The sequence below is a fragment of the Nothobranchius furzeri genome, unplaced genomic scaffold (genome assembly GCF_043380555.1).
Source record: "Nothobranchius furzeri strain GRZ-AD unplaced genomic scaffold, NfurGRZ-RIMD1 Scf094, whole genome shotgun sequence".
Lineage (NCBI taxonomy): Eukaryota > Metazoa > Chordata > Actinopteri > Cyprinodontiformes > Nothobranchiidae > Nothobranchius > Nothobranchius furzeri.
This window is the reverse complement of record NW_027223110.1, coordinates 42,501-52,500: the sequence shown is the minus strand read 5'-3', so window position 1 is coordinate 52,500 and position 10,000 is coordinate 42,501.

Genomic DNA, 10,000 nt, shown 5'->3' with positions numbered 1-10,000 from the left:
GCCTCCAGCTGGTGATGGCGGGGTGAAGGAGCTGCAGCCAGCCTCCAGCAGCCAGCCTCCAGCTGGTGATGGCGGGGCGGAGGAGCAGGCAGCCTCCATCAGCTGATGGCGGGGTGTAGGAGCAGCAGCCAGCCTCCAGCTGGTGATGGCGGGGAGGAGGAGCAGCAGCAGCCAGCCTCCAGCAGCCAGCCAGCCTCCAGCAGCTGATGGCGGTGTGTGGGAGCAGCAGCCAGCCTCCAGCGGCCAGCCAGCCTCCAGCAGCTGATGGCGGGGTGGAGGAGCTGCAGCCAGCGTCCATCAGCTGATGGCGGGGTGGAAGAGCAGCAGGCAGCCTCCAGCTGGTGATGGCGGGGTGGAGGAGCTGCAGCCAGCGTCCAGCAGCTGATGGCGGGGTGCAGGAGCAGCAGCCAGCCTCCAGCAGCTGATGGCGGGGTGGAGGAGCTGCAGCCAGCCTCCAGCAGCCAGCCTCCAGCTAGTGATGGCGGGGTGGAGAAGCAGGCAGCCTCCGTCAGCTGATGGCGGGGTGGAGGAGCAGAAGCCAGCCTCCAGCAGCTGATGGCGGGGTGCAGGAGCTGCAGCCAGCGTCCAGCAGCTGATGGTGGGGTGGAGGAGCTGCAGCCAGCCTCCAGCAGCCAGCCTCCAGCTAGTGATGGCGGGGTGGAGAAGCAGGCAGCCTCCGTCAGCTGATGGCGGGGTGGAGGAGCAGAAGCCAGCCTCCAGCAGCTGATGGCGGGGTGCAGGAGCTGCAGCCAGCGTCCAGCAGCTGATGGTGGGGTGGAGGAGCTGCAGCCAGCGTCCAGCAGCTGATGGTGGGGTGGAGGAGCTGCAGCCAGCCTCCAGCAGCCAGCCTCCAGCAGCTGATGGCGGGGTGCAGGAGCAGCAGCCAGCCTCCAGCAGCTGATGGCGGGGTGCAGGAGCAGCAGGCAGCCTCCAGCAGCTGATGGCGGGGTGGAGGAGCAGAAGCCAGCCTCCAGCAGCTGATGGCGGGGTGCAGGAGCTGCAGCCAGCGTCCAGCAGCTGATGGTGGGGTGGAGGAGCTGCAGCCAGCGTCCAGCAGCTGATGGTTGGGTGGAGGAGCAGCAGCCAGCCTCCAGCAGCCAGCCTCCAGCTAGTGATGGCGGGGTGGAGAAGCAGGCAGCCTCCATCAGCTGATGGCGGGGTGGAGGAGCAGAAGCCAGCCTCCAGCTGGTGATGGCGGGGTGCAGGAGCTGCAGGCAGCCTCCAGCAGCTGATGGCGGGGTGCAGGAGCTGCAGGCAGCCTCCAGCAGCTGATGGCGGGGTGGAGGAGCTGCAGCCAGCGTCCAGCAGCTGATGGTGGGGTGGAGGAGCTGCAGCCAGCGTCCAGCAGCTGATGGTTGGGTGGAGGAGCAGCAGCCAGCCTCCAGCAGCTGATGGCGGGGTGCAGGAGCAGCAGCCAGCCTCCAGCAGCTGATGGCGGGGTGGAGGAGCTGCAGCCAGCCTCCAGCAGCCAGCCTCCAGCTAGTGATGGCGGGGTGGAGAAGCAGGCAGCCTCCATCAGCTGATGGCGGGGTGGAGGAGCAGAAGCCAGCCTCCAGCTGGTGATGGCGGGGTGCAGGAGCTGCAGGCAGCCTCCAGCAGCTGATGGCGGGGTGGAGGAGCTGCAGCCAGCCTCCAGCAGCCAGCCTCCAGCTAGTGATGGCGGGGTGGAGAAGCAGGCAGCCTCCATCAGCTGATGGCGGGGTGGAGGAGCAGAAGCCAGCCTCCAGCAGCTGATGGCGGGGTGCAGGAGGTGCAGGCAGCCTCCAGCAGCTGATGGCGGGGTGCAGGAGCAGCAGGCAGCCTCCAGCAGCTGATGGCGGGGTGCAGGAGCTGCAACCAGCCTCCAGCTGGTGATGGCGGGGTGGAGGAGCTGCAGCCAGCCTCCAGCAGCCAGCCCCCAGCAGCTGATGGCGGGGTGGAGGAGCAGAAGCCAGCCTCCAGCAGCTGATGGTGGGGTGCAGGAGCTGCAGCCAGCCTCCAGCAGCCAGCCTCCAGCTGGTGATGGCGGGGTGGAGGAGCAGCAGCAGACAGCCTCCAGCAGCCAGCCAGCCTCCAGGAGCTGATGGCGGTGTGTGGGAGCAGCAGCCAGCCTCCAGCGTTCAGCCAGCATCCATCAGCTGATGGCGGTGTGAAGGAGCTGCAGCCAGCCTCCAGCAGGTCATGGTGGGGTGGAGGAGCAGCAGCCAGCCTCCAGCAGCTGATGGCGGGTTGCAGGAGCTGCAGCCAGCCTCCAGCAAATGATGGCGGGGTGCAGGAGCTGCAGGCAGCCTCCAGCAGCTGATGGCGGGGTGCAGGAGCAGCAGGCAGCCTCCAGCTGCTGATGACGGGGTGCAGGAGCTGCAACCAGCCTCCAGCTGGTGATGGTGGGGTGGAGGAGCTGCAGCCAGCCTCGAACAGCTGATGGCAGGGTGCAGGAGCAGCAGCCAGCCTCCAGCAGCTGATGGCGGGGCGCAGGAGCTGCAGGCAGCCTCCAGCAGCTGATGGCGGGGTGCAGGAGCAGCAGCCAGCCTCCAGCTGGTGATGGCGGGGTGAAGGAGCTGCAGCCAGCCACCAGCAGCTGATGGCGGGGTGAAGGAGCTGCAGCCAGCCACCAGCAGCTGATGGCGGGGTGGAGGAGCTGCAGCCAGCGTCCAGCAGCTGATGGTTGGGTGGTGGAGGAGCAGCAGCCAGCCTCCAGCAGCTGATGGCGGGGTGCAGGAGCAGCAGCCAGCGTCCAGCAGCTGATGGTTGGGTGGAGGAGCAGCAGCCAGCCTCCAGCAGCTGCTGGCGGGGTGCAGGAGCAGCAGCCAGCCTCCAGCAGCTGATGGCGGGGTGCAGGAGCTGCAGGCAGCCTCCAGCAGCTGATGGCGGTGTGCAGGAGCTGCAGCCAGCCTCCAGCAGCTGATGGCGGGGTGCAGGGGCTGCAGGCAGCCTCCAGCAGCTGATGGCGGGGTGCAGGAGCTGCAACCAGCCTCCAGCTGGTGATGGCGGGGTGGAGGAGCAGCAGCCAGCCTCCAGCAGCCAGCCTCCAGCTGCTGATGGCGGGGTGGAGGAACAGAAGCCTCCAGCAGCTGATGGCAGGGTGCAGGAGCAGCAGCCAGCCTCCAGCTGGTGATGGCGGGGTGGAGGAGCTGAAACCTGGGTCGGACCTGGTCTGCAGCAGGGCCCATTACCACTCAGAAGCTGATGGCAGTGTGTGTTTAGGTCCCTGCGGGGTGGATGAGCTGAAACCTGGGTCAGACTTGGTGTGCAGCAGGGCTCAGCACCCTCCAGAAGCCGATGACAGTGTGTCTTTAACTCCCTGCCTGGTGGGAGAGCTGAAAGCTGGGTCGGACCTGGTCTTTAGCAGAGCTCAGCAGCCTCCAGAAGCTGATGGCAGTGTGTGTTTCATCCCCTGCGGGGTGGGAGAGCTGAAACGTGGGTCGGACCTGGTCTGCAGCAGGGCCCATCACCATCCAGAAGCTGACGGCGGTGTGTGTTTAAGTCCCTGCGGGGTGGGAGAGCCATAACCTGGGTCGGACCTGGTCTGCAGCAGAGCTCAGCAGCCTCCAGAACCTGATGGCAGTGTGTCTTTAATCCACTGCGGGGTGCAGGAGCTGAAACCTGGGTCGGACCTGGTCTGCAGCAGGGCTCAGCAGCCAGCAGAAGGTGACGGCAGTGTGTGTTTAGTTCCCTGCGGGGTGCAGGAGCTGAAACCTGGGTCGGACCTGGTCTGCAGCAGAGCTCAGCAGCCAGCAGAAGGTGATGGCAGTGTGTGTTTAAGTCCCTGCCTGGTGGGAGAGCTGAAACCTGGGTCGGACCTGGTCTATAGAAGAGCTCAGCAGCCTCCAGAAGCTGATGGCAGTGTGTGTGTTTTGGTCCCTGCGGGGTGCAGGAGCAGGAACCCGGGTCGGACCTGGTCTATAGCGGAGCTCAGCAGCCTCCAGCAGCTGATGGCAGTGTGTGTTTAATTCCCTGCCTGGTGGGAGAGCTGTAACCCGGGTCGGACTTGGTCTGCAGCAGGGCCCATCACCATCCAGAAGCTGATGGCAGTGTGTCTTTAATTCCCTGCGGGGTGGAGGAGCAGAAACCTGGGTCGGACCTGGTCTATAGCAGAGCTCAGCAGCCTCCAGAAGCTGATGGCAGTGTGTGTTCAAGTCCCTGCGGGGTGGGAGAGCTGAAACCTGGGTCGGACCTGGTCTATAGAAGAGCTCAGCAGCCTCCAGCAGCTGATGGCAGTGTGTGTTTAAGTCCCTGCGGGGTGGGAGAGCTATATCCCGGGTCGGACCTGGTCTATAGCAGAGCTCAGCAGCCTCCAGCAGCTGATGGCAGTGTGTGTTTAAGTCCCTGCGGGGTGGGAGAGCTGAAACCTCGGTCGGACCTGGTCTATGGCAGAGCTCAGCAGCCTCCAGAAGCTGATGGCAGCGTGCCTCTAAGTCCCTGCCTGGTGGGAGAGCTGAAACCTGGGTCGGACATGGTCTGCAGCAGGGCTCGGCAGCCTCCAGCAGCTGATGGCAGTGTGTCTTTAAGTCCCTGCCTGGTGGGAGAGCTGAAACCTGGGTCGGACCTGGTCTATAGCAGAGCTCAGCAGCCTCCAGCAGCTGATGGCAGTGTGTGTTTAAGTCCCTGCCTGGTGTGAGAGCTGAAACCTGGGTCGGACCTGGTCTATAGAAGAGCTCAGCAGCCTCCAGCAGCTGATGGCAGTGTGTCTTTAAGTCACTGCCTGGTGGGAGAGCTGAAACCTGGGTCGGACCTGGTCTATAGTAGAGCTCAGCAGCCTCCAGCAGCTGATTGCAGTGTGTGTTTAAGTCCCTGCCTGGTGGGAGAGCTGATATCCGGGTCGGACCTGGTCCACAGCAGGGCCCATCACCCTCCAGAAGCTGGTGGCAGTGTGTGTTTAAGTCCCTGCGGGGTGCAGGAGCAGAAACCTGGGTGGGACCTGGTCTGCAGCAGAGCTCGGCAGCCTCCAGCAGCTGATGGCAGTGAGTGTTTAAGTCCCTGCGGGGTGGGAGAGCTATATCCCGGGTCAGACCTGGTCTAAAGCAGGGCCCATCACCCTCCAGAAGCTGGTGGCAGTGTGTGTTTAAGTCCCTGCGGGGTGGAGGAGCAGAAACCTGGGTCGGACCCGGTCTACAGCAGAGCTCAGCAGCCCCCAGAAGCTGATGGCAGTGTGTGTGTGTGTGTGTGTGTTTAAGTCTCTGCCTGGTTGGAGAGCCGATACCTGGGTCGGACCTGGTCTGCAGCAGGGCTCAGCAGCCTCCAGAAGCTGATGGCAGTGTGTCTTTCATTCCCTGCGGGGTGCAGGAGCAGAAACCTGGGTCGGACCTGGTCTATAGCGGAGCTCAGCAGCCTCCAGCAGCTGATGGCAGTGTGTGTGTTAAAGACCCTGCGGGGTGGGAGAGCTGAAACCTGGGTCGGACCTGGTCTGCAGCAGGGCTCAGCAGCCCCCAGAAGCTGATGGCTGTGTGTGTTTAAGTCCCTGCGGGGTGGGAGAGCTGAAACCTGGGTCGGACCTGGCCCGCAGCAGGGCCCATCACCCTCCAGAAGCTGATGGCGGTGTGGGTTTAAGTCCCTGCGGGGTTGAGGAGCTGAAACCTGGGTCGGACCTGGTCTGCAGCAGGGCCCATCACCATCCAGAAGCTGATGGCTGTGTGTGTTTAAGTCCCAGGGGGGTGGGAGAGCCATAACCTGGGTCGGACCTGGTCTGCAGCAGGGCTCAGCAGCCTCCAGTTGCAGATGGCAGTGTGTGTTTAGTTCCCTGCGGGGTGCAGGAGCTGAAACCTGGGTCGGACCTGGTCTATAGCAGAGCTCAGCAGCCTCCAGAAGCTGATGGCAGTGTGTCTTCAATTCCCTGCGGGGTGCAGGAGCTGATACCTGGGTCGGACCTGGTCTGCAGCAGGGCCCATCACCATCCAGACGCTGATGGCAGTGTGTGTTTAAGTCCTAGTGGGCTGCAGGAGCTGAAACCTGGGTCGGACCTGCTCTATAGTAGAGCTCAGCAGCCTCCAGAAGCTGATGGCAGTGTGTCTTTAAGTCCCTGCGGGGTGGGATAGCTGAAACCTGGGTCGGACCTGGTCTGCAGCAGGGCCCATCACCATCCAGACGCTGATGGCAGTGTGTGTTTAAGTCCTAGTGGGCTGCAGGAGCTGAAACCTGGGTCGGACCTGCTCTATAGTAGAGCTCAGCAGCCTCCAGAAGCTGATGGCAGTGTGTCTTTAAGTCCCTGCGGGGTGGGATAGCTGAAACCTGGGTCGGACCTGGTCTGCAGCAGGGCCCATCACCCTCCAGAAGCTGTTGGCAGTGTGTCTTCCATTCCTAGTGGGGCAGGGGAGCAAAGACCTGGGCAGAGGAGCGCCTGTCTGCATCCGATCCGGCCCCTCAGCAGCCCGCCGTGAGCCTTAGAGAACCCCCCCCCCCCCCCCAGCGGGCTCCAGGAACCGGGCCCTGCGTCGGACCCAGCTCAGTAAGGCCCTCCCTCGGGCCCTGCAGCAGGTGGCCCCGTCTATGCAGTCGAAAACCCCGCGAAAATCGGTGTAGAAACGCCCGAGAGGCGTGGTGCGGTTCCCCCGGCCGGTACCGGGTCCGGACCGGTCCGGAAGTCCACCCAGAACACTGCCTGGGGCTTCTGGGCGGCTCCCCAGGCGCAGGCAGTCGAAAACCGCGTGAAAATCGGTTCAGAATTGACAAAACGGCGACCTCGTCGCTCCAAAAACTAAGTCCAAACTAAGCCTTTCGCTTATCGCTTAACGCTTAAGGCGGTCGGCCTTATGGCCAGTAAATGAAAAGTGCCTGCGCCCCTGGAGGTTTTGGAAGGTGCGAGCGATGACCATGCTCGGGTTAGTAGGTGAGGCCATCGGAAAACCAGCGTGAGTTGGCGGGTTTGGGTGGCAATCTATTCCAGGCAGAGTCGACTATCTCTGGGCATCAATTTTGGGATTTTTCCGGCTCTGGTTCTGGGAGAAACGCAGGGGCAAAGTGCACGAGCCGCGGCCGATTTTGGTGGCCTGTCCCTGGGCACAAAGTCTGAGGAGTGTGGGCCTGGTTCTCCGAAAAATACCAGTCTGCTGGAGCTCACTCCCATGGCTCCAGGGGGCACGGCACACCCCCCGGTAGCCGACCAAAGTGCTCTACTCGGGCCAGACTCGGACCCACGACCCGGGGTGAGAACCACAACTACTGGTCATCCTTTTGACCTCCAGGGGGCGCGGCAGAGCCTCCCCAGTCCGACGCAAGTGCCCCACTTGGGCCATACTCAGACCCACGGCCCGGGGCGAGAACCACAACTACTGGTCATCCTTTAGACCTCCAGGGGGCCCGGCACAGCCTCCCTAGACCGACACAAGTGCTCCACTTGGGCTGTACTCTGACCCAAGTCCCGGTGCGAGAACCACAACTACTGGTCATCCTTTAGACCTCCAGGGGGCCCGGCACAGCCTCCCTAGGCCGACACAAGTGCTCCACTTGGGCTATACTCTGACCCAAGTCCCGGGGCGAGAACCACAACTACTGGTCATCCTTTTGACCTCATGGTCATCCTTTAGATCTCCAGGGGGCCCGGCACAGCCTCCCTAGGCCGACACAAGTGCTCCACTTGGGCTATACTCTGACCCAAGTCCCGGGGCGAGAACCACAACTACTGGTCATCCTTTAGACCTCCAGGGGGCACGGCACACCCCCCGGTAGCCGACCAAAGTGCTCTACTCGGGCCAGACTCGGACCCACGACCCGGGGTGAGAACCACAACTACTGGTCATCCTTTAGACCTCCAGGGGGCCCGGCACAGCCTCCCTAGTCCGACACAAGTGCTCCACTTGGGCTATACTCTGACCCAAGTCCCGGGGCGAGAACCACAACTACTGGTCATCCTTTAGACCTCCAGGGGGACCGGCACAGCCTCCCTAGACCGACACAAGTGCACCACTTGGGCCATACTCTGACCCAAGTCCCGGGGCGAGAACCACAACTACTGGTCATCCTTTTGACCTCATGGTCATCCTTTAGACCTCAAGGGGGCACGGCAGAGCCTCCCTAGTCCGACACAAGTGTCCCACTTGGGCTATACTATGACCCAAGTCCCGGGGCGAGAACCACAACTACTGGTCATCCTTTAGACCTCAAGGGGGCACGGCAGAGCCTCCCTAGTCCGACACAAGTGTCCCACTTGGGCCATACTCAGACCCACGGCCCGGGGCGAGAACCACAACTACTGGTCATCCTTTAGACCTCCAGGGGGCCCGGCACAGCCTCCCTAGTCCGACGCAAGTGCTCCACTTGGGCTGTACTCTGACCCAAGTCCCGGGGCGAGAACCACAACTAATGGTCATCCTTTAGACCTCCAGGGGGCACGGCACAGCCTCCCTAGTCCGACACAAGTGCTCCACTTGGGCTATACTCTGACCCAAGTCCCGGGGCGAGAACCACAACTACTGGTCATCCTTTAGACCTCCAGGGGGCACGGCAGAGCCTCCCTAGTCCGACACAAGTGTCCCACTTGGGCTATTCTCTGACCCAAGTCCCGGGGCGAGAACCACAACTACTGGTCATCCTTTAGACCTCCAGGGGGCACGACACAGCCTCCCTAGTCCGACCCAAGTGCTCCACTTGGGCTATACTATGACCCAAGTCCCGGGGCGAGAACCACAACTACTGGTCATCCTTTAGACCTCCAGGGGGCACGGCACAGCCTCCCTAGTCCGACACAAGTGCTCCACTTGGGCTATACTCTGACCCAAGTCCCGGGGCGAGAACCACAACTACTGGTCATCCTTTAGACCTCCAGGGGGCACGGCACAGCCTCCCTAGTCCGACACAAGTGCTCCACTTGGGCTATACTCTGACCCAAGTCCCGGGGCGAGAACCACAACTACTGGTCATCCTTTTGACCTCATGGTCATCCTTTAGACCTCCAGGGGGCCCGGCACAGCCTCCCTAGGCCGACACAAGTGCTCCACTTGGGCTATACTCTGACCCAAGTCCCGGGGCGAGAACCACAACTACTGGTCATCCTTTAGACCTCCAGGGGGCACGGCACAGCCTCCCTAGTCCGACACAAGTGCTCCACTTGGGCTATACTCTGACCCAAGTCCCGGGGCGAGAACCACAACTACTGGTCATCCTTTTGACCTCATGGTCATCCTTTAGACCTCCAGGGGGCCCGGCACAGCCTCCCTAGACCGACACAAGTGCTCCACTTGGGCTGTACTCTGACCCAAGTCCCGGTGCGAGAACCACAACTACTGGTCATCCTTTAGACCTCCAGGGGGCCCGGCACAGCCTCCCTAGGCCGACACAAGTGCTCCACTTGGGCTATACTCTGACCCAAGTCCCGGGGCGAGAACCACAACTACTGGTCATCCTTTTGACCTCATGGTCATCCTTTAGATCTCCAGGGGGCCCGGCACAGCCTCCCTAGGCCGACACAAGTGCTCCACTTGGGCTATACTCTGACCCAAGTCCCGGGGCGAGAACCACAACTACTGGTCATCCTTTAGACCTCCAGGGGGCACGGCACACCCCCCGGTAGCCGACCAAAGTGCTCTACTCGGGCCAGACTCGGACCCACGACCCGGGGTGAGAACCACAACTACTGGTCATCCTTTAGACCTCCAGGGGGCCCGGCACAGCCTCCCTAGTCCGACACAAGTGCTCCACTTGGGCTATACTCTGACCCAAGTCCCGGGGCGAGAACCACAACTACTGGTCATCCTTTAGACCTCCAGGGGGACCGGCACAGCCTCCCTAGACCGACACAAGTGCACCACTTGGGCCATACTCTGACCCAAGTCCCGGGGCAAGAACCACAACTACTGGTCATCCTTTTGACCTCATGGTCATCCTTTAGACCTCAAGGGGGCACGGCAGAGCCTCCCTAGTCCGACACAAGTGTCCCACTTGGGCTATACTATGACCCAAGTCCCGGGGCGAGAACCACAACTACTGGTCATCCTTTAGACCTCAAGGGGGCACGGCAGAGCCTCCCTAGTCCGACACAAGTGTCCCACTTGGGCCATACTCAGACCCACGGCCCGGGGCGAGAACCACA